At 46.2% G+C, this 20,109-nt stretch overlaps 2 long non-coding RNA genes across 3 annotated transcripts in view; one reads left to right on the forward strand and one right to left on the reverse strand.

Annotated features, from left to right (window-relative positions):
• The window catches only part of LOC128351556 (uncharacterized), a 46,178-nt gene that overhangs the window by 1,178 nt on the left and 24,891 nt on the right, over nt 1-20,109 (forward strand). The window lies entirely within an intron of this gene.
• Nucleotides 12,429-19,971, reverse strand: LOC128351553 (uncharacterized). Of its 2 annotated transcripts, none has more exons than XR_008319865.1 (3): nt 19,738-19,971; nt 19,508-19,644; nt 12,429-13,410 (listed from the first exon to the last, which is right to left on the reverse strand). It is a non-coding gene; the product is annotated as an uncharacterized LOC128351553 (long non-coding RNA). The 2 variants fall into 2 exon arrangements; XR_008319864.1 differs by having other exon boundaries at nt 12,429-13,449.

Here is a 20,109-nt window from a genome sequence, read left to right on the forward strand (position 1 = left end):
GTGTCTATCTTATGTTTCTTTTTTAGACTGTGAACCTTTTGGGGACACAGAGCCATTTTATTTATTCCAACTACCTACCTACCTACCTACCTACCTACCTACCTACCTACCTACCTACCTATCTTTGTAAACTACTTTGGAAACTTGTGTTGAACAGTGGTATTCTTTGTATTCATAAACATATCAATGAGAGTGAGGTGTGTGTATGGCAGTACTGGGCAAATAGGATGGGGAATGGGAATCATCTGAGAATTAGAGATTTATTTATTTATTATCACTATTATTACTACTATTATTTATATATCACTTTTCAACAAGAAGTTCTCAAAATCGAATTATTAATTATTATTATTTCTTGTTTACACAGTCAGACAGGTGTTATTGACTGGTTTGTTTTATCCAGACATTGAGTCCTTCCCAAGGACCTGGGATGGCTGAATTTTATTGTCAATGTTGTTGTTGATGTTATAGATATCGTCGCAGAATATAGGCTGTTCCCAGTAAAGCTGCTTTTTGTAATTGGCTGATGGTGATTTCTGTGGCCCCTATGGTGTTGAGGTGCTCTTCAAGGTCTTTTGGAACTGCACCCAGGGCGCCAATTACCACTGGGATTATTCTAGTCTTTTTCTGCCACAGCCTTTCCATTTCAATTTGTAGATCTTTGTATTTTGTGATTTTTTCTATTTCTTTTTCTTCTATTCTGCTATCCCCTGGTATTGCTATGTCGATTATTTTAACTTGTTTTTCTTTCTTCTTGACTACAGTTATATCTGGTGTATTGTGTGGCAGATGTTTGTCTGTTTGTAGTCGGAAGTCCCATAATATTTTTACATCTTCATTTTCTTCAACTTTTTCAATTTTATGGTCCCACCAATTTTTGGCTACAGGTAGCTTGTCTTTTTTGCAGATGTTCCAGTGTATCATCCCTGCTACCTTGTCATGCCTTTGTTTGTAGTCAGTATGTGCCATCTTTTTACAACAGCTGATTAGGTGGTCCACTGTTTCATCTGCTTCTTTACAAAGGTGGCACTTGCTGTTTGTTGTGGATTTTTCAACTTTGGCTCTTATTGCATTTGTTCTTAGTGCCTGTTCTTGTGCAGCCAGTATTAAACCCTCAGTTTCTTTCTTCAAGTTGCCATTCTTAAGCCATTGCCAGGTCTTGGTGATGTCTGATTTTCCACTTATATTGTGCAAATATTGACCATGCAGTGGCTTATTTCTCCATTTTTCTGCTCGGTTCTTGACTTGTTCTTTCTTGTAGGCCTGCTTTGTTTCATTGGTGTTGAATAGTTTCTTGTTATTGACCATTTTAAGTGCATCTTCTTCACTGTCCCTTATATATTCTCCAAGGTCTCTTTTCTCCTCCTCTGTTTGATGGACTTGCAGCATTCGTCTTCCACCTGAGCTGCGAGCTCCGACTGTTTAATTAAAACAAAGCATCGCGAAGGCCCGTGGTGGCAGTGCATGCCGTGGGGGCTACGCCGCGATGAGTAGGAGGGCTGCCGCGGTGGGCCTTGAAGCCTAGGGCGGAGCCGTCGCGGGTGCAGATCTATATTATTATTATTATTATTAGGTTTACATAGGGGGGGAAATAATGAGAAGATAATTCCTTGTCCTCAAAGGGCTTACGGACTTAAAAGAAATATTAGATATACACCTGCAACAGTTACTAGAGGAATGCTGTGTTGGTGCTGAATAGGACCAGTTACCTCCCCCAGCTTAATATAATCACCACGTTGACTGGTGATTTTCAGAACCAAAAGTACCATTTTGAAAGGCACCTCTTTGCCCAGTGGTAACTCTTTAATAGGCTCCTCTTCCAGGTCAGAGAGTCAGAGCGTCTGATTTCCAGGCAGGCTTGATCCTGGAACCTTTCTTTTAAAAAAATAAAATAAAAACTCATTGACTGGATCTAGTGCTTTATATCAGCATGGGAACAGATGCTTTGATTATTGGAGATATTGAGAAACCACCATTGTCATGACTGAATCATTATTTCAGAAGCCCCAGAAGTGTTGCCTTCCCTAGGCTCCTGTTGGTTATCAGGAACAATTCAATTTGACCCATCCTTGGAGTTCCATGGAGAGGACTGGATCTTAGAGTTTCCTGATGTTTGCTTTCATAGCTTTCAATGGCAGTTCTGCTAATGGTCCGACAAATTTATAATAGCATTGGCTTCTCCGGTATATAAGAACACAAGAACAGCCCTGCTGGCTCAGGCCCAAGGCCCATCTAGTCCAGCATCCTGTTTCACACTGTGGCCCCCCAGATGCCACTGGAAGCCCACAGGCAGCACTTGAGGGCATGGCCCCTCTCCTGCTCTTACTCCCCTGCAACTGGCACTCAGAGGCAGCCTGCCTTTCAGGCTGGAGGTGGCCTATAGCCCTCCCACTAGTAGCCCTTGAGAGACCTCTCCTCCATCAGAGGTATCCTGCCTTTGAGGCCGGAGGTGGCCTATGGCCCTCCAATTAGTAGCTGTGGATAGACCTCTCCTCCATGAAGTTCTCCAAACCCCTCTTAAAGCCATCCAGTTTGTTGGCTGTCACCACATCTTGTGGCAGAGGACATAGAGGCTGCTAAAGCAGCAGCAGACAACTACAGCATGTGGCATTCAACTCATCGGTAGCAGTATAGATTACAGCATTAAGAAAGACCATGCCAAGGCAAGGGCAATAATGACAGCTCCATTTGCCACTGGCATGGCATATTTGAAATGTTAGCCTGCAGGTTTTGTTTCAGGTGGTGATTGGCCCAGTAGATCTCTACCTGGAGCTTTTTTAAAAGATTTAATGGGCGGGTTCTGCTTATACTTAAGAACTGGCAGCTTGCCATTGGTGGGGGGGGGGGTCCAGAAAGATTTCTCCCCAGGACACATTGACTAGAGACTTGTGGCCTCAGCAAATAAGGATCCAGCTTAATACATGCCTTTGATCCAGTTTGCCACAGACTTATTAGGCAGCAATCCAATCTGCATGGTGAAGGAGTGGGCATTCTGATCACTCCTGGTTTTATAGGCAATTGAATGCTTTTGTTAGAAGGGCACCACCACAGTCAAAATGATTGTTCTTGATATTCCGCTTCATGCTACAATTCTCATGAATAAGCAAGTTCATTAAAGATGGGTCTATCAGTGGCGGTCAGCTGTAATCGCTAAGTGAAAAATCTGTACCTCTGGGTACCAAAGTTGGGGACAAACAAGGAAGGGGGCCTTCATGTCCTGCATGCGTGATAAGGAAGTATGTTGATCACTACTGGAAGCAGCATGAAGGACTAGAAGAACTTTGGGCTAAACCAGAAAAGCAATTGTGTTTCATGTGCATTCTTTGAAAGCTACATTAGGATAAATAAATAACAAATCCTGGTTTCCCCTTCCCCATTTCCTTCATGCAACTATTGTGCAACTCGTCTGGTGGACGGGCCTTCTCCATTGCTGTCCTGAGGCTTTGGAACATGCTTCCTGCTGAAATAAGAGCCTCCGCATCTCTTATAACTTTAAAAAAGGCAGTCAAGACACATTTGTTCACCCAGGCTTTTAATTAGATATTGAGGCTATTCCCATGATCACTGGAAAGTGGGCTTAGCCCACTTTCCAGTGATCGTGGGAACCACTGGGCTCGCAGGTGAGCCCGGTGCTCCCAAGGCAGCTAGCCCGCCTAAAACACCCTCCCCTTAAATGAAGTTAATGGAGCAGGCACTCCGTTAACCTCGTTTCCCTGCTCGTGTGCCGTGTGGCGACACATAAGGAGGCCTCCAACCGGGAGGCTACAAGCAGGCTCCCAGTATCGGGGGGTACCCCCAGAATAAGAAACTCATTTCTTATCATTATTCTTGATGGTTTGAACACACAAAACATCCCTCTCCCCAAATCTTGATGTATTCTGATCATATTCAGTGCTAGTTCAATAGAAAATAGAATTCTGTAATGTGCTGTGGTGTACACACTGCTATTCCTGAATTACTGATGTCACCGTTTCAGCTTTCCCCCCTCTGACAGACCCTGGTGTACTTGAACTTCCAGCATTCCTACTTTCCCATTCTAAGTATGGGGTACTGGATGAAAAATGTGGTGCTTTTATTCTGAAATTCCAATTTATACTGAAATGCTTTTCCAGCAGTTTGGGGTGGGGGTGAATATCTATCAGGGTTGTGTGGAAGAAAATCATACTCAGGTGGAGGGAGGGTAGTTTTAATTTCTGTGACTATGACAAGATCCAAGTCACACCTATAAAAATCAATCAATTGCAGATATCAGGAGAGCTTTATTTTCAGTCAAGTGGGACAGACTCACAGGTGAAATGGAGAAGAGCACCTTGCAAAACTTGTGGGAACCTTTCTATTCATTCCATGATAACTGCAGGATGGGCTGCTTCTTGTGAGCTTGAAAATATCATTGGGAATGTTGTTGGACTTCACAGAATATCAGTCCCATCCAGCATGGGAGATCCATGTGTGGAAGCAAGTTTCTACACATGACTTCCTTACTGATTTAGGAACTGCATGTGCCAATGAGATCTGTTCCAGCCAGGTTTTAAGTCTGCAGTTTACCAAAGCTTGGAGGAGACTGACCTTCAGTGGGACTCAGCCAGCAGCAGAAACAAGTAGCAGGTTCCAGGTAGCTAGACTAGGATCAGGATGTGGGCTCTGCAGGATCTGGGAGAACTCTCACAGAAGGCAGATGGTGATCCAACAAGGTGATCTGTCTCATTTGCATTAAAGGGAACATAGAATGTCCCAGTAGTCAAGCTTTAAAATTTATCTAGAGTTGGTTAATCCACCAACATTTATTTAATCTTTTAATCTGTATTAAAAATAATTCCATTTCACATTCAGGAACAAGGAAAAATGGCTTGATATAAGTTGAATCCTTTCAAAGTTTGACAACAAGATAATGAAATGAATACATGTTTCTTTGTATGACATGCATGCTACGTGCATCTTGGGCCCCCACTGCCATCAATATAGATTTTCAATGCGCTTTCCTGGAGGGGACATAATGCACCCTCACCCCACCCCAAAATTACCATCAAAGCAAGGACATAGGAAACAAACCCTGCAAATTCCTCACAAACAGCACCCTACCAGCACCCCATCATGGAAAGCTGCATCTCCCTTTGAAGGGCACTTTCCAGATTGCAACACTACCACAGCGTCATGATGTGTCCCTTAAGTGTGCTTCCAAACTACATGTGTTTCGACATCGCAGTCCCTGCTCTGTCAGAAAGGTGCCATGCACTTTTCTGATGCCTTCTTTCGGGTTTTATTGCTGTGTTACAGTCCTATAATGTCAAATGCGCATCGCAACAAACAAACAAACTATATTTTCCCATTGTAGGAGGCTTGCCCCTATTGTGCGTTTTGTGCGTTGCAATGTTGTGTAGTGTGGATGGTGCAAATCACAGTGCAATGATTTGTTGATTTCTAGAGCTTTCTGCTCATGAAATAATTTTTTAAAAAAGAAAAATTCCGCTTGGGTTCTTGTGCAATGGTGCAAACTGATTTTGATTTACTTTCTGTTTTTGTTTTTGATCACATTGATTTTTGGAGGGCTGCTCTGTTGTTTCCCCATTCTAGTGTGCTGTAGTATGGTATGGAGAACTCATTCAGCAGTTCGAGGAGGTGTTGATATGTAAAGCCCCTTTCTGCATATTAATTTTATTTTTCTGCTGGGGTTATTGTGCAATCCCCTTTTAATTTGCTACTTTGGCCAGGGACTCATACTAGTGCCGCTGAGTAGGTTTCTGAATCCAGCCTTAACCCTTTCTCTTTCACTGAAGAGGAAGCCCATTGAACTAAATTATTTACTTCTGTGCAATCCCATTTGTTTACTACAAGGCAATGGAGCAATCCAGAGCAGGGAGAGAGAATGGTCACATACTTAAGAGGAAGCCCATTGAACTGAATATTTACTTCTGTGCAATCCCATTTGCACAGTAAATCCTTGTTTACTGCATAATCTTTGTTTATTTTTTGCTCAGGTTCTTGTGCAATGGCACAATCCCTTTTCTGTTTCCTTTATATAGAGAGGCAATCAAGGAATTGTAGTTTGCACTAGGGATGTGCAAACAGGTTCAATGTCAAACATGTTTGACATCGAAACAATTTGGTTTGACCATTCGGGGTCGAACCGAAACACCCCCTGTTGTTCGGGGGGGTTCACAAGCTTCATTTTGTTATTTTTTTTAACCTTTTACTCCCCTCATGGGAGTTCCTGCAGGCGGCGGGTGTGTGTGTATCCGTGGAGGTTCCCCCTCCCCCCGCTGGCCTTCCTCATACCCCCCTCAGCTGGCTTGGCTGCTCTTCAGCGGGTTTTTGGCCTTCAACTGGTGGCCCGGTGGCCATTATGAAGGCTGCGCGACTGCACAAATGGCCTCTGCATGCCCAGGCCACATAGAGGCCATGTGCGCAGGTGCATGGGCTCCATAATGGCCGCCGGGTAAAGGCTGAAAACTGGCTGAAGAGCGGCAGAGGGGGGTATGAGGAAAGCTGGCGGGGGGAGGGGAAACCTCCATGGACCCCCCCACCCCCAGCTGCCTTCAGGAACTCCCCTGAGGGGAGTAAAAGGGGTTTTTTTGGTTTGTTTGTTTTTTAAACAAAAACAAAATGAAGCTCGTGAATCCCCGCCCGACTGGTCTGAGGGGGCATTCGAGGGGGTGCTGGACCAAATTGGCCCGGTTGGGTTCAGGGCCGATCCGGCCTCGAACCGAACCAGGCGAGCTGGTTCCGTGCACATCCCTAGTTTGCACCATGGTGCTCCCCCTGGTGGCGGTTTTGCACAAAACCACCTATAGATTTTTTAATTGTTTTTTTAAACACCTCATCATGTCATCCCCCTCTGCAACCCCATTGGCCAAAATGGGGAAGGAGGGGGGAGTGGAGAACATGTTTTATGTGGAATATATGAACAGTCCCTTCTGAGAAAATATGTTGCAATGGACGGAAATATATGAACAGCTGCCAGCTTATCACAGACCATTAACATGATTTTGACTGCAGTTTGAATATGGCACTACAAGTCGTCGCAGCTTACACCACTTTCTACCAGTGTAAAGCTTGCTACCTGGAAAGCACCACGGAGGAATCATCGCTCACATGGATCCTCTAGTGTGCAATGTAGCTCCCTAAATGTGTAGTGGAGAGGACCCGCACCTTCTCCTGCCACCTTGTGGCCTGGCAGCCCCCAGGAGGCTGCTGCAGCCCCCCCACCCACCCATGCTGGACACCACATCAGGTGTTGTGTGGGCAAAAAGCTCCTTGGCAATGTCAGTCTGCAGTCCTCGGTCTGGGGGGCGGACAATCCCAAGTCCAGTTTCCTGCAGGATCTCTCATGGCAGCATGAAGGCCTGGCTGTCCTCGTTGAAGAGGTGTGTGTGTGTGGGGGGGGGGGTGTCAGTTGATGCAGGCCCCCAATTTGGATTTTGTTGTTGTCCTCAGCAGATTCAGGCCAGATTGCAGGGACTGTCCAGCAGCATCCACGAACTGCACCAATATGGGATCTCCGTGCTCCTTGCCTTACCTTAAGGTTTCCCTTGCCTTTGGCTCACCTGTGTCCTATGCAGTTACAAAAGGTGCATGTGAGGCCCCTAGTAAATTGGAGCTTGCAGGCACCTCTTGCACACTGGAAAGGGCCGCTGGCATGGACGGCTGGAAGGGCACTGCAGGTGTTGCTGCTGGACCACCAGGCCGGACAGAGGAGGATATAATACCCAAAGGAGGGGGAGCATGCTGCTGCCCTCAACCCGGGAACAGCTAGGGGCCTTGACTGCCATTGCCGGGAAAGTCTGGATGGCCGCACAGGGCACTATGGAAGTGGTTTCACCTTGCACACAAGCGGGAGCGGTTGAGGTGGTGGCCACTGCAGGAGGGGTGGTGGTCGGATTGGCTCCATGCTGAACCAGTCTGCTTACCCCCTGGATGGCAGTGGGGCCTGCCACCTGGCTAGCTCTTGGCTACTCCCAAGCACTGGGTGGCCAACCCCTGTGGTGGCCCCTGGGGTAACATCCCTCTTAACCAGGAGGACGGATGCCAGCAGGTCATTATGTACCATGTTCCTGGGCTCTACATCCTTACATTTCTTTTTGAAGTGTTGTAGTCTCTCCTTCCACTGATGGCAGTGTGTTGGTACCCGCACAGTTCTATCAGCTTGGAGATCCAGTTGCAGGTGGCCTCACTGTGGAACTGGTTCTGGAGTGCAGATTGCACACCCTCGCTTGTCCACAATTCCACAAACACCCCAATCTCAGCATCTGTCCAAAGATTGGCACAGAACTTTCTTGCCGCATCGCCAGTTTGACTGCTCCCTGTAGCGCCAGCAGTTCCAGTGCCACCAGTTGATGGTGTGGTTGATGGTGTGGCAGCAGAAGAGGGCTGGGACTGTAAGGCTGTTGGGAGCACCAAGCCATGCAGCGGCTGGAACAGGTCATGTGGCACCAAACTCCTGTGGTCACACGAACAGGAAGCAGAGTGGACATAAGGATGGAGCCGTCTGTTGTATGCAAACTCGTGCAGCACTGGACACATGTGGGTGTGGCTAGGCAACTCTTGCATAGACAGTGGGCCAGGTGCAGGGACATGCCCTCAAGGCCTCATCAGAAGGATCTAGTGAGGGCAGGGCATAAAGCCCTGTGTAGAGCATCAAACCTATAGGCAGCTGCAGGGCAAGAGATAAGGACAAGGACAATAGGAGTGGGCAGAGATGGCAGATTATAGAGTGCTCATAGGGAGGAAGAATGTGGGTGGGGGGAACAGCATGCCAACGGGTTGCCCTCTTCTTGAACCACGACAAGGTTCCTCTCAAGCACTAACCCTCTCGTGCCATGATATCTGCTGGTGCTAAAGTTAATAAGTGACCTTATCTGCATTGTGAGGCAGCTGTGGAGCAAGGGCAATGAGAGGTTCACTTGCAGGCAAGGGGGGAGGGCTGCTCCCCATCACAGTCTTACAGTTAATGTTAACCAGTTAATGTTAACTGTAGAATGGATCTCAAAAAGGGTTTTCAATGCACAATGGGCACCACCCTGGCGGTTGCCCACAGCAATTTATCTTTCTCACAACAAGGACATGTGACTGTAAAAAGCCACTTTTCGTATTTTGCGGGGAGAGAAGAGCAGTACCAAGCTGTGCCTCCTGATTATAAGACAAAGAAAATATTCAGTTCAGCAGCCTGAGAAGAGTGCTATTGCTGTGTGTGCATTGACCCATGCTCGCCACCTTGCATCTGCATGGTATCTCACAGAAGGGAATTGTGCCAGGTGCACACCATTTGTGCAGGTGTCACTTTTCCTATGCTTGCCCCCTTTGGTTGGTGGTGCGTGTGGCAGGAGCACAAGTTGCGTCATGAGGGGCATATGTTTAATGGGCTGACTACCTGGAAAACCTCATTTGGGGCACTGCCAGGCCAAGGAAGGGGACCAGAAGGGTGCAATGCTTTCAGACTATCTAGCAATTGCAAAATATTGTCATATCAAATATTATATCAAATTGCCATATCAAATATTCATATCATATCAAATTTTTCATATCAAATATTGTCATATCAAATATTCATTGATAGGTCCATGCTCCATCTCTCAGTTCTTTATAAAACCAGTTAAGTTAGTGGAGATTACCACATGTGGTGGCTATGAATTCCATAAGTTGATTATGCATTGTCTGAAGAGGTACTTCCTTTTGAATGTCCTGAGTCTACTCAAAGTTACTCACTCTGTGTAGAATGAGATCTGCAAGATCCCCAAGGACATGCTTTGTTTGTGGTGACAAACTCTTCTATATTTTTTGTGCTGCATTATATTCAGAGAACAATGTCATGTACTGGTAGTGCAGAAGATGTTCTAACTGGAATCAAAAGGTGATTTGTATTTTTAATTGCTTAAAAAAATATTCTTTTCATAGATCTACAAATTCAACATTAATGATCTATTTCACTAATGTTGTGAAATATCTTCTAGTCAGCCAGTCAAACAAAAACAGTTGGGTTTTTTAAAATTAAAATTCTGATTACACATGACACATATAAACGTTTATCAGACTTCACTGCATTTTGTATGATCCTCCTGCAACTTTAACTTGTGAGAGTTTTTTGTTTTTTTGGACGTCTATTCAGTGAGGACAACTTACCTGCCAAACACCATCCATCAATGGGAATTTTCACACAGAACAAATATTAATTACACTTAGCTCACATGACTATTAGCACTGATAACTGAGTGAGTTATGACAGTCTCTGAACCCTGGTGCACACACATACAAGCTCATCAGTTCATGATTGCAACTTTGTGAATGAATGGGCCATCTAATCCCACAGACAGAACATTCATATTATCTAAAACACAATGCTTTTCAGTGGACTAAGTTCACACATTCAGCTACTTATAATCAAATATAAGTATAAGTATATTGGTCAGTCCAAAATAAGTCTGAGATCATCCATGATGACTAGAGGCAAGTGGAGGAAAACTCAGCGCAAATCGAACAGATCACAACACAGAACACTTCTGTAGATCTATGCTCTGGCAGTGTGGGCAACTGCCTGCATCGCTTCCACAAATTCACGTCCAGTGGAGTTGTCTAGGGTTGTGACGGGGCTAGAATTTGCCCCCTCCCCTTTGAATCTGAAACCTTCAGTCACTCACTGTGACATCTTCAATGATTTTTTCATGGATAATCTCTCGTGTTCAGGCCGAACTGGATCCCACAGTTACTGCAGAGTCTGTTGTGGAGATGTCCAGCAACTCCTCTTATAAGATTATATTGGATCACTTTTAGTTTGTGACTCCTGAGGATATGGACAAAGTGCTTCCGAGTGAACGCAGTACAACCTATTCCCTTGACCCTTGCCCAGCTTGGCTTATTTCATCTGGTAACTGTATTATCAGATGAAAGGGTCTGGCAAATATTATAAATGCTTCTCTGAGGGAGGGCAGGATGCTTCCTTGTCTGAAGGAGGCTATTATTAGACCTTATCTATATACTTATTTCTTGTAGACGGGCCATGCGCGGCGAAATGGTAGGAAGGAGGCGATTGGCTGAGTTTGCAAGCAGAAGCACCTGATTGGGCAGTGGGGATTCCATATGCAGATAGGGAGAAGGAGCCTGTGAGAGCAGAAGCACCATGGTGATTGGGCAGAGGGGATTCCCTGTGCAGATAAGGAGGAGGAGCCTGTGATGGTTAAGGTCAGTTGGAATGCAGCTGTTACTGGTCGGAAGATGTTCTGGATATAAAAGGATAGCAGGCAGGGGTCTGCAAAAAGCCAGGTCGTGAGGGAGGAAAAAGCCCCTTCAGGAGAAGGAGGATGCCGTTGTGTGAATTAAATGAGGAAACAAGATGAACAAAATCTGTTAACTCAGGGAGGGAGGAAGAGAGAGAAAAAACATGAAGGGAGGGGGAAGAAAGAGTGGGGAAGAGCAAGTGGAAGAGAGAGAAAGAGAAAAAGAAGGGAGAGAGAAGAGAGACAGAAGGGAGGGCAAGGGACGGGCCTGAGCCTGTCAGCAGCCTGAGGGGAATGAGTGGCCATGGCAGCACTAGCAGCAAGGAAGGGCCCAGTCAACCACTGCTGCTGTTTGGGGCTACTGAGGCCATTGTAAGAGGGAGGCAGGCAGGCAAGGGATGGGCCTGGGCCTGTCAGCGACCTGAGGGGAACGAGCAGCCATGGTGGTGGCAGCAGTGAGGAACAGCCCGGTCAACTGCTGCTCCTGGGGGGAGGAGCAGGAGCGAGGCTCGGGTGAGGATGGGGAGGTCTCTGGGGATAGGGGGCTGCACCTTGGCCAATAGGCAGCAGCAATGCTGCAGCCATGACCAAGAAGGGTGAGGAGAATGGAAGCAACGGGATGAAGGAGGAGCAGGAGTGCAGACCAGGTGGGGGTGGGGAGATCTCTGAGGTGAGGGGAGCAATCAAGTACTAACACACAGATGCTCTAGAGTGTGCAAGAGTTCTAGCACTGAAGCTGAGAGAAATAATGGCAGCGGTCAGGATGCAGAGGTGGAGGACTGGCAGGCGAAGCCCCTTCGGCCAGAAGAGGTGGGTGGACAGCGGGCGAAGAAATAATGGCAGCGATGAGGAGGTGGGCAGACGGCGGGCAAAGCCCTACCAGCCGGGAGGAGAAGGTGGGAGGCGGTGGTGGGATGGCCTGGCCCTGGCCTGCCCAATGGGGAGAGCTGCAGGGGGGGAGTGAACTGCGGGAGGAGCGAGCAAGCGAGCGAGCGGCGGGGGGAACTAGCGAGTGAGCTGCGGGGGGAGAACAAGTGAGCGAGCTGCGGGGGGAGAGCGAGTGAGCGAGCGAGTTGCGGGGGGAGAATGAGCGAGCAAGCTGCGGGGGGAGAGCAAGCGAGCTGTGGGGGGGAGAGCGAGTGAGCGAGCTGCGGGGGGGGGGGGAGAGTGGGAGACCGAGCTGTGGGGAGGGGGAGAGCGGGAGACCGAGCAAGCTGCGGGGGGGAGAGCGAGCAAGCTGCGGGGTGGAGAGCGAGTGAGTGAGCTGCGGCGGGGGGGAGAGTGAGCTGCGGGAGATGTCACAGGCTCAGTACACAACTGCACAGATGCTCTGTGTGAGGTCAGCTAGTTTGAAGAAATCTGCATTGAATCAGTTAGCTAATTATAGTCCCGTTTCCAATCTTCCATAGCTGGGCAAGGTGATTGAACAGGTGGTGGTCTCTCGGCTCCAGGCAGTTTTGGATGATACAGATTATCTAGACCCATTTCAAACCAAGATCATTCGTATCGACCTCAGCAGGAAATTCCATAACATCCCTAAATGCCTGCTTGGAGGCAGTAATGGGCTGGATGTGGGGTAACAAGCTGAAGTTGAAACCAAATAAAATGGAGCTACTGACTGTGGGGGGTCGGGACCTGAGAGATGGTTTGCTGCCCCGGGGCTTTGGAGTATGCTCCCTGTCAAAATAAGAGCATCTCCTCCTCTGTTTGCTTTTAGGAAGACCCTCAAGACACCTGTTTCTCAAGCTTTTAACTGAAATTAATTTTAAACTATTTAATTGTTTTTGTTCTATGAGATTGTTTGAACTTTTTATTCCATGAAATTGTTTTGTTTTTACTTTATTTTATATTTGTTGTGTTTTAAATTGTGTACACTGCCTAGAGATGCACGTATCAGCCGGTATATAAATATGATAGACAGATAGAGAAATACTACCATGAATACCACTACTACGAACATATTCACCACTTTTCAACAAAAGCTCCCAAAGCAGTTTACAGGGAGAAATAACAAACAAACAAAACAGAAATCAAGTAATGAGCCTGTATGTATGAACCAGGAACCTGGTTGTTTGCTGGAGTCCAGTGTGCAGTAGATCCCATGGTCGGCAGTTTCAGCAAACTAGGTTCCAAAGCATAATGGCTGTGAAGATTTCTGTCCAATGGAATCTATTAAGACGATCTAGTTCCATTGAATTCCCACAAACTGTTGACTGCAGAATGTGAACATTCATTGGCAAAATTCCTTTGAATCAACCCAGAGAAAACAATCAGCTGCCATCATCATTCATAAGTTGGCAATTTGCACAGTTCTCACTACATTTTTCTTTTAATAGGGGAAGGGGGTAGACCAAATTATGCGAAGTCCAGGTACTCCATACCTTGGAGCACATGGACACAGGGGTGTATCTATGGTGGGGCAGGCAGGGCATGTGCCCCGGGTGCCACTTGAAGGGGTGTGTGCCATTTTTAAAAATGAATTTTTTAAAAAAATTGCCACCAAAAACAAAATGGCCACCACACATGCTCAAATGGCCTCTGTGAGGCCCTAGGCTATTCCAGGCCTCGCAGAGGCATGGTGGCCATTTTGTTTTTGGTGGCATATATATAGCCACTGCACATGCTCAAATGGTCTCTGTGAGGCCCTAGGCCTTGCCAGGCCTCATAGAGGCCATTTGACCATGTGTGGCAGCCTCCAAAATGGCCACCATGCCAATCTTTGCTGGCCCGAACAGGCCCGAAAATCAGTCCGGGACGGGCTGTGGCGGTGAATTAAGAGGCCGGCAGAGGGAGGGGAAACCTTTGCAGACCCCCCACCCCCACAGCCTTTAGGAAGCCACCCGAAGGGGCTACAGGTAATCTATTATATTAATTCTCCTGGGTGTGCCTTGGAATGTGCGTCCCAGAGCCCAGCTGATTGGCTGGGTGGCGGATGCACCTGATTGGCTGAGGCACACCCAGGAGGATTGGTTGCCGTGGCAACAGCACAGCCATGAAGGCCAGAGGTGGCGGGCCCAGCCGAGCCGCGGAGGCAAGGCTCAGGAGGGGGGAAAGAAAGTGGGGGGGGGCAGAAGTGGCAGTGGGCAGGAGAGATGGCTGGGCCCAGAAGCAAAGACTGGGGCAGAAGGGGCGGGGGAGAGGTAACCGCCGGCCCCAAAGAGCGCACAGATGCTCTGTGCGGGGTCGACTAGTTTTTTAAAATTTAATATAATATAAGTCACTGTACACATATTCAATTTGGCACTATACAGAGAATCAGGGCTTGTGAATATTGAGCTGAAGCTTATGAGCTAAGATTGTATTCATTTGCTCTTACTTTGCTTCTTGTGATAAGTGAGTTAAATGTGATGTCTTAATATGGCTATTAATTGTGAGTTTATCTTTGAATCAGTGTGAAATGCTTAGTATTAAGGCCCATGGGGAGTTTCTTGCTCTCTTTCTCTCATTTTAACTGTCTTTCTGAAATACTAGAATATATTCCAAGCAGTGACACAGTTTACTCTGCATATTCTTTAATTATTTTCAGAGTATCTGGGAAAATCCAAATTCTCCATTTATTTTTAAAACTTATATAATAGTGATGCTACAATGCATAGTAGAGAATTAGACAAGCACTTCTGTTTAGTTTTCCAAGTACACCTCCGCAGAATATTTGGGTATTTCATGAGCCCCAGCATACTGAAATTTGTCGTTTTCCAGCATTTTTTGGTCTACCTACATCCACTGCTAAATATTTTTTGAAATATTAAAAGATTAACGAGCTTGACTTGTATTTTTGAGGTGATATTATGGTAAAGTTATCTGAAAGATGGGTGTCAGATGTTTGGACAGGGGGCGCAATTTCAGTGCTTGCTCTAGGCGCTATTTTCCCTAGATATGCCTCTGCATGGACATAAGATGCACTTGCAATGTGGAAGTTACTAGACCAGCTTTCTCCCTCCCTCCCTCTGTGTGTATTTCAGGGAAAAGGCTAAGCAACCCTTCCCACAGCAAATTCCCTACTGCAAATTCCAACTTCCAAGGGCAGTGTTCTGAACATTCTATTTATTTATTTATTTAACTTGTATACTGCCCAAACTTTCATCTCTGGGCAGTTAACAATGTCATAAAAACAATTAAAACAAATATAAAAGGTTAAAACAGTTTAACTATTTAAAAACAGCATAAAATTAAAACCTACAAATTTAAAAAGCTGAAAAAGCTTGGGTGAAGAGTTGGGTCTTCAGACGTTTTTTAAAAATAGCCAGAGATGGGGAGGATCATATCTCAGTAGGGAGCGCATTCCACAATCTCGGGGCAGCAATCGAGAAGGACCGTCTCCGTGTGACCACCAGATGGTAACTGGAGACGGATCTCCTCAACTGACCTCAATGGGCGGTGGGGCACATAACGAAGAAAACATTCTCTTAAATACCCAGGGCCTAAGCCATTTAGAGCTTTATAAGTTATAACTAGCACTTTGTATTCTGCCCGGAAACCTATTGGCAGCCATTGTAGCTCAATAAACAAGGGAGTAATGTGGTCTCTCCAAGATGACTTGGAGACCAACCTGGCTGCTGCATTCTGAACCAACTGAAGTTTTCGGACTACGTACAAAGGCAGCCCCATGTAGAACACATTTCAGAAGTCCAGTCTGGAGGTTACCAACAAATGTACCACTGTTTTGAGGTCATTGATCTCAAGAAACGGGCTCAGCTGGCATATCAGCCAGAGCTGACAGAAAGCACCCCTGGCCATCGCCTCAACCTGAGAAACCAGAGAGAGGTGTGATCCAGAAGTACTCCCAGACTGCGAACCTGTTCTTTTTGGGGAAAGTGTGACCCCCATCTAGAACAGGCAGATCAAAATAGTCTCTGGAGTTCTGACCTCGCACAATAAGTACCTCCATCTTATCTGGATTCAGCTTCAGTTTATTCTCCCTCATCCAGCCCATTACTGCCTCCAGGCAGGCATTCAGGGAAGATATGCCATCTCCTGAAGAAGTTGACATGGAGAAATAGATCTGGGTGTCATCAGCATACTGATAACATCCCGCTCCAAATCCCCTGATGATCCCTCCCAGAGGTTTCATGTAGATGTTGAAAAGCACTGGAGAGAGTACAGCGCCTTGAGGGACACCATACTTAAGCTTAGATTTTGAAGACCAACAGTCTCCAATCGACACCATCTGGAATCTGTCTGAGAGGTAGGAGCGGAACCACTGTAAAACAGTGCCTCCCTCCCCCAACACCCTCAGACGTTCCAGAAGGATATTATGGTCGATAGTATTGAAAGCCGCCGACCAAGGCAGTCTCCGCCCCATAGACCGCCCGGAAGCCAGTTTGAAATGGGTCCACCTGGAGCATCCGATTATTTCATGCAATATTACTCAAATGAGATAACATCCAAGAAGTTTAAATGATTTTTATTATCTAACATGATGTTTATTGCCTCCTCCTTAGGGAGGAGAGCTGATCTTGTGGTAGCAAGCATGACTTGTCCCCTTAGCTAAACAGGGTCTGCCCTGGTTGCATATGAAAGGGAAACTAGAAGTATGAGCACTGGAAGTTATTCCTCTCAGGGGATGGAGCCGCTCTGGGAAGAGCAGAAGTTTCCAAGTTCCTTCCCTGGCATCTACAAGATAGAGCTGAGAGAGATTCCCATTTGCAACCTTGGAGAAGTTGCTGCCAGTCTGTGTAGACAATACTGAGCAAGATGGACCGATGGTCTGACTCAGCATATGACAGCTTCGTATGTTCCTATGCAAATTGATAACTTACATATCATGGATGCTGTTTCCTCAGAGTTCATTTGTGATTTGAAGCTAGGTTACTCTCAGACCAGAAAACTTGCATGTCCCACCATCTGCTTACCAGCACCAGGAATGAACTAGGCAGGACTTCATGGGGAGAAGAATGGCCAGTAGGGATGTGCGTTTCATTTCAGATACAAAGAGTTTTGTGCACAAAACAGGCCATTTCGGCTGTTTTGTAGCCAAAACAAAACACTCAATGCTCAAAACAGAAAATTTTGTAGCCAAAACAAAACATCCCTGTTTCGGATACAAAACATTTTGTTGTTTGGGCTGTTTTGGAACTCCATTTTGCAATCGCAAAAAGTCTTTCTCCTTCAGTCTCCATTTTGAGTTTTGACATCTGTTTGAATTTTCAGCCCTTCCAGCCCGCAGATTGGCCAGCGAAAGCATGGGCTGTTCTGCTGGCAATTGCCTCCTTATTCCTTTTAAGCAAATTTAAGGGTAAATTTTACCCTCATTGGCCAGTGGGGCAGTGTGCATTTACCCTCATTGGCCAGTGGGGCAGTGTGCATTTCATTGTTGTTGTTTCACACTGTTGTGTATAGATCAATTGCATTTCAGGCGGGGGGGATGTGGATGTGCATGACCTTTGGAAATCTGCCTGATTTTTTCCAAAGCTCTGCTGTTGTTGATGTGTGATGTTGATGTTATTTGGGGTGGATTGGGGGCATAAAGGGGGCTTTGGGGGCAGAAGAGTGGTTCAGGTGGTAGTGCCCCAATGGGTGCCTTCTGCCACCCAGATTCCAAAGGAATTGGGAAAAGGGCTGATTTTTAAAGAATGTCTGAAGTTGACATGTCTTTGGGGCAGATTCTGGGCAGAAAGGGGGCCTGGGGGGCAAAACAGTGGGTTGGGTGGCAGTGCCCCAAGGGGTGCCTACCACAAGCCAGATTCCAAAGGAATAGGGCAACGGGCTGATTTCTTAGGAATTGTTGAAGTTTACGCTTCTTTAAGGTATTTTCTCCCTAGGGAATAATGGAGGTTTCAGCAGACCCATAACTCCACCTAGGAGGCACTGGGGTGGCCAGGAGTGAGTGGTGGTGTAGTGCACATAGGGTGCCAACCATCCCCATGGGTTGCTAACCCATGGGGTGCTGAGTTCTCTTGTTTCTGAGGTGTTCTGAGTGTAGATTCTCTGGTAGCACGAGATTTTAAATGACAAACCATGAATCCACTCTCATATGCTACCAGAGAATCTGAATCTACACTCAAAACATCTCAGAAGACAACAGAATCCCGTACCCCCTGGGTTAGCTACTCATGGGGGTGGTTGGCACCCTATGTGCTCTACACCACCACTCGCTCTGGGCCACCCTGGTGCCCCCCAAGTGCAGTTATGGGGCAGGAATTATGGAGGTCCATAATTCCCTATGGGGAAGAACTTTACAGACACGCAAACTCCATTACATCTTTAAAGATCAGCCCTCTGCCCAATTCCTTTGAAATAATTCTGGCAGCTTCCTTGCCCCCACTGGGCACTACCACCCACCCTACTCTGCTCTGGCCCACCCCTTTCCCCCCAACATGAAGCTATACATTTGCTGAAACCTCCATTTTTCCCTATGGGAAAAATCCTACACTTCAAAAATTCACCAAAATTCAGCTCTTTGTCCAATTCCTCTGAAATTTGGGTGATAGTTTCCACCCATTGGGCACTACCACTTCCACCCACTAGTTTCCCCCCGGGGCCATTTTTTAAAATCCAAAGCGTTTCAGATTCAGATTTTGCAATTTCGAACAAAGAACAAAATGGGGGTGTTTCGGATTTCGGCCAAAAACAAAACAGAAAACAAAACAAAACGCACGACCCTAAGGGCCAGCCTCCAGGGTGGAAGGCAGCCTTTTAAGGTAAGCTCTCCAGGCTGGGAGATGGAGCCCAAGACGAACAGCCTGAGCTTAGAGGTACTATTGAAGTAAGATCAAATATATCTTTGACCCTTGTTGAAGCAACTTGTCCCTTGGAGCCACAGGTAACACAGGTACAGATGTGTAGACATATACAGTTATGCACATGTTATGTTGAACACAGGCACAGCAGTAATCTATATCTGTACCATGCATTTGAGGGGCCTGTACCCAGATTCACTTTTAAAATGAACATAGATATAATCATTTACACAAAAACATGTCTGATTGTACTGACATCTGTACACTCATACAGCATAAAGTCTGAATAGGGCTATAGTCACAGCATGTGCATTTTGCATTCATAAATAACTAGGCTCCTCTCATCCACCCCACTCACATCTCATAGTGGCTGGATCACATGAGTGGAGCCTGCTTGCACATTAAAGTATGCTGATTGATCAGAAAGCAATCTATGAAGGGGAGGACTAACTCCTGTGCCCTGATTGAGGTAGGACTTGCATGTCAAATCCACATGTGAACTAGGCCCATAGAAATTCCATTACAGACCGGCTGTTTGGGCGAACAGTCGGCTAATAGTTATGTGAAGCGTACTTCAGATGAAAGTCTAGACAAAGGTATGATAAAGTATAGTACAATACTTACATTTTTTGTAATGTGTCTTTCATTGAAAGTAATTCAAAAGGCTTTGTGGAATTAGATAAGGCCATCACAGTCAAGCAATAATAGTCAAGGGAGAGAGAAATTAAGCCATGGGGATGAGCCAATTCTCCTGATGAGATCTGAAAAGAGATGGAAAATTGCTGAGGCAGAGACACCCAGAAAAGCACAAGAGGTGGTGGGAGGATTATTTCCACCTCCCTATTTCAACTCACCTTCTCCCATTTGCTGCCTCTTCCCTGGCATCCCCTGGGCCATGATGTTCTCAGTGTTGTAATAATGGTTGCTGTAGTGTAGCTGCGTACAGGGTTTCCTGCAGTACTACAGATCCCAGCAGTCTGTGCATCAGAGACAGGAAGTGGCAGCACAAACAGAGACTCAGACAGGCAGGAAACAAAAGGCTTAGTAAATATGTTAAGTTAAATATATTGTAGTTATTAAAGACCTTAATATAATGTACAACTCTGTAACTATTTCTTAAAGATTAAACAAGAGAGTACACAAACAATTGCCATTCAGGATTTGTTTATTTATGTTTCATATGTTCTTCTGCTGGAAATCAGGGGTCTGTCAACTTTTTAACTGGG

The sequence above is a fragment of the Hemicordylus capensis genome, chromosome 3, assembly GCF_027244095.1.
Source record: "Hemicordylus capensis ecotype Gifberg chromosome 3, rHemCap1.1.pri, whole genome shotgun sequence".
NCBI classification, from domain to species: domain Eukaryota; kingdom Metazoa; phylum Chordata; class Lepidosauria; order Squamata; family Cordylidae; genus Hemicordylus; species Hemicordylus capensis.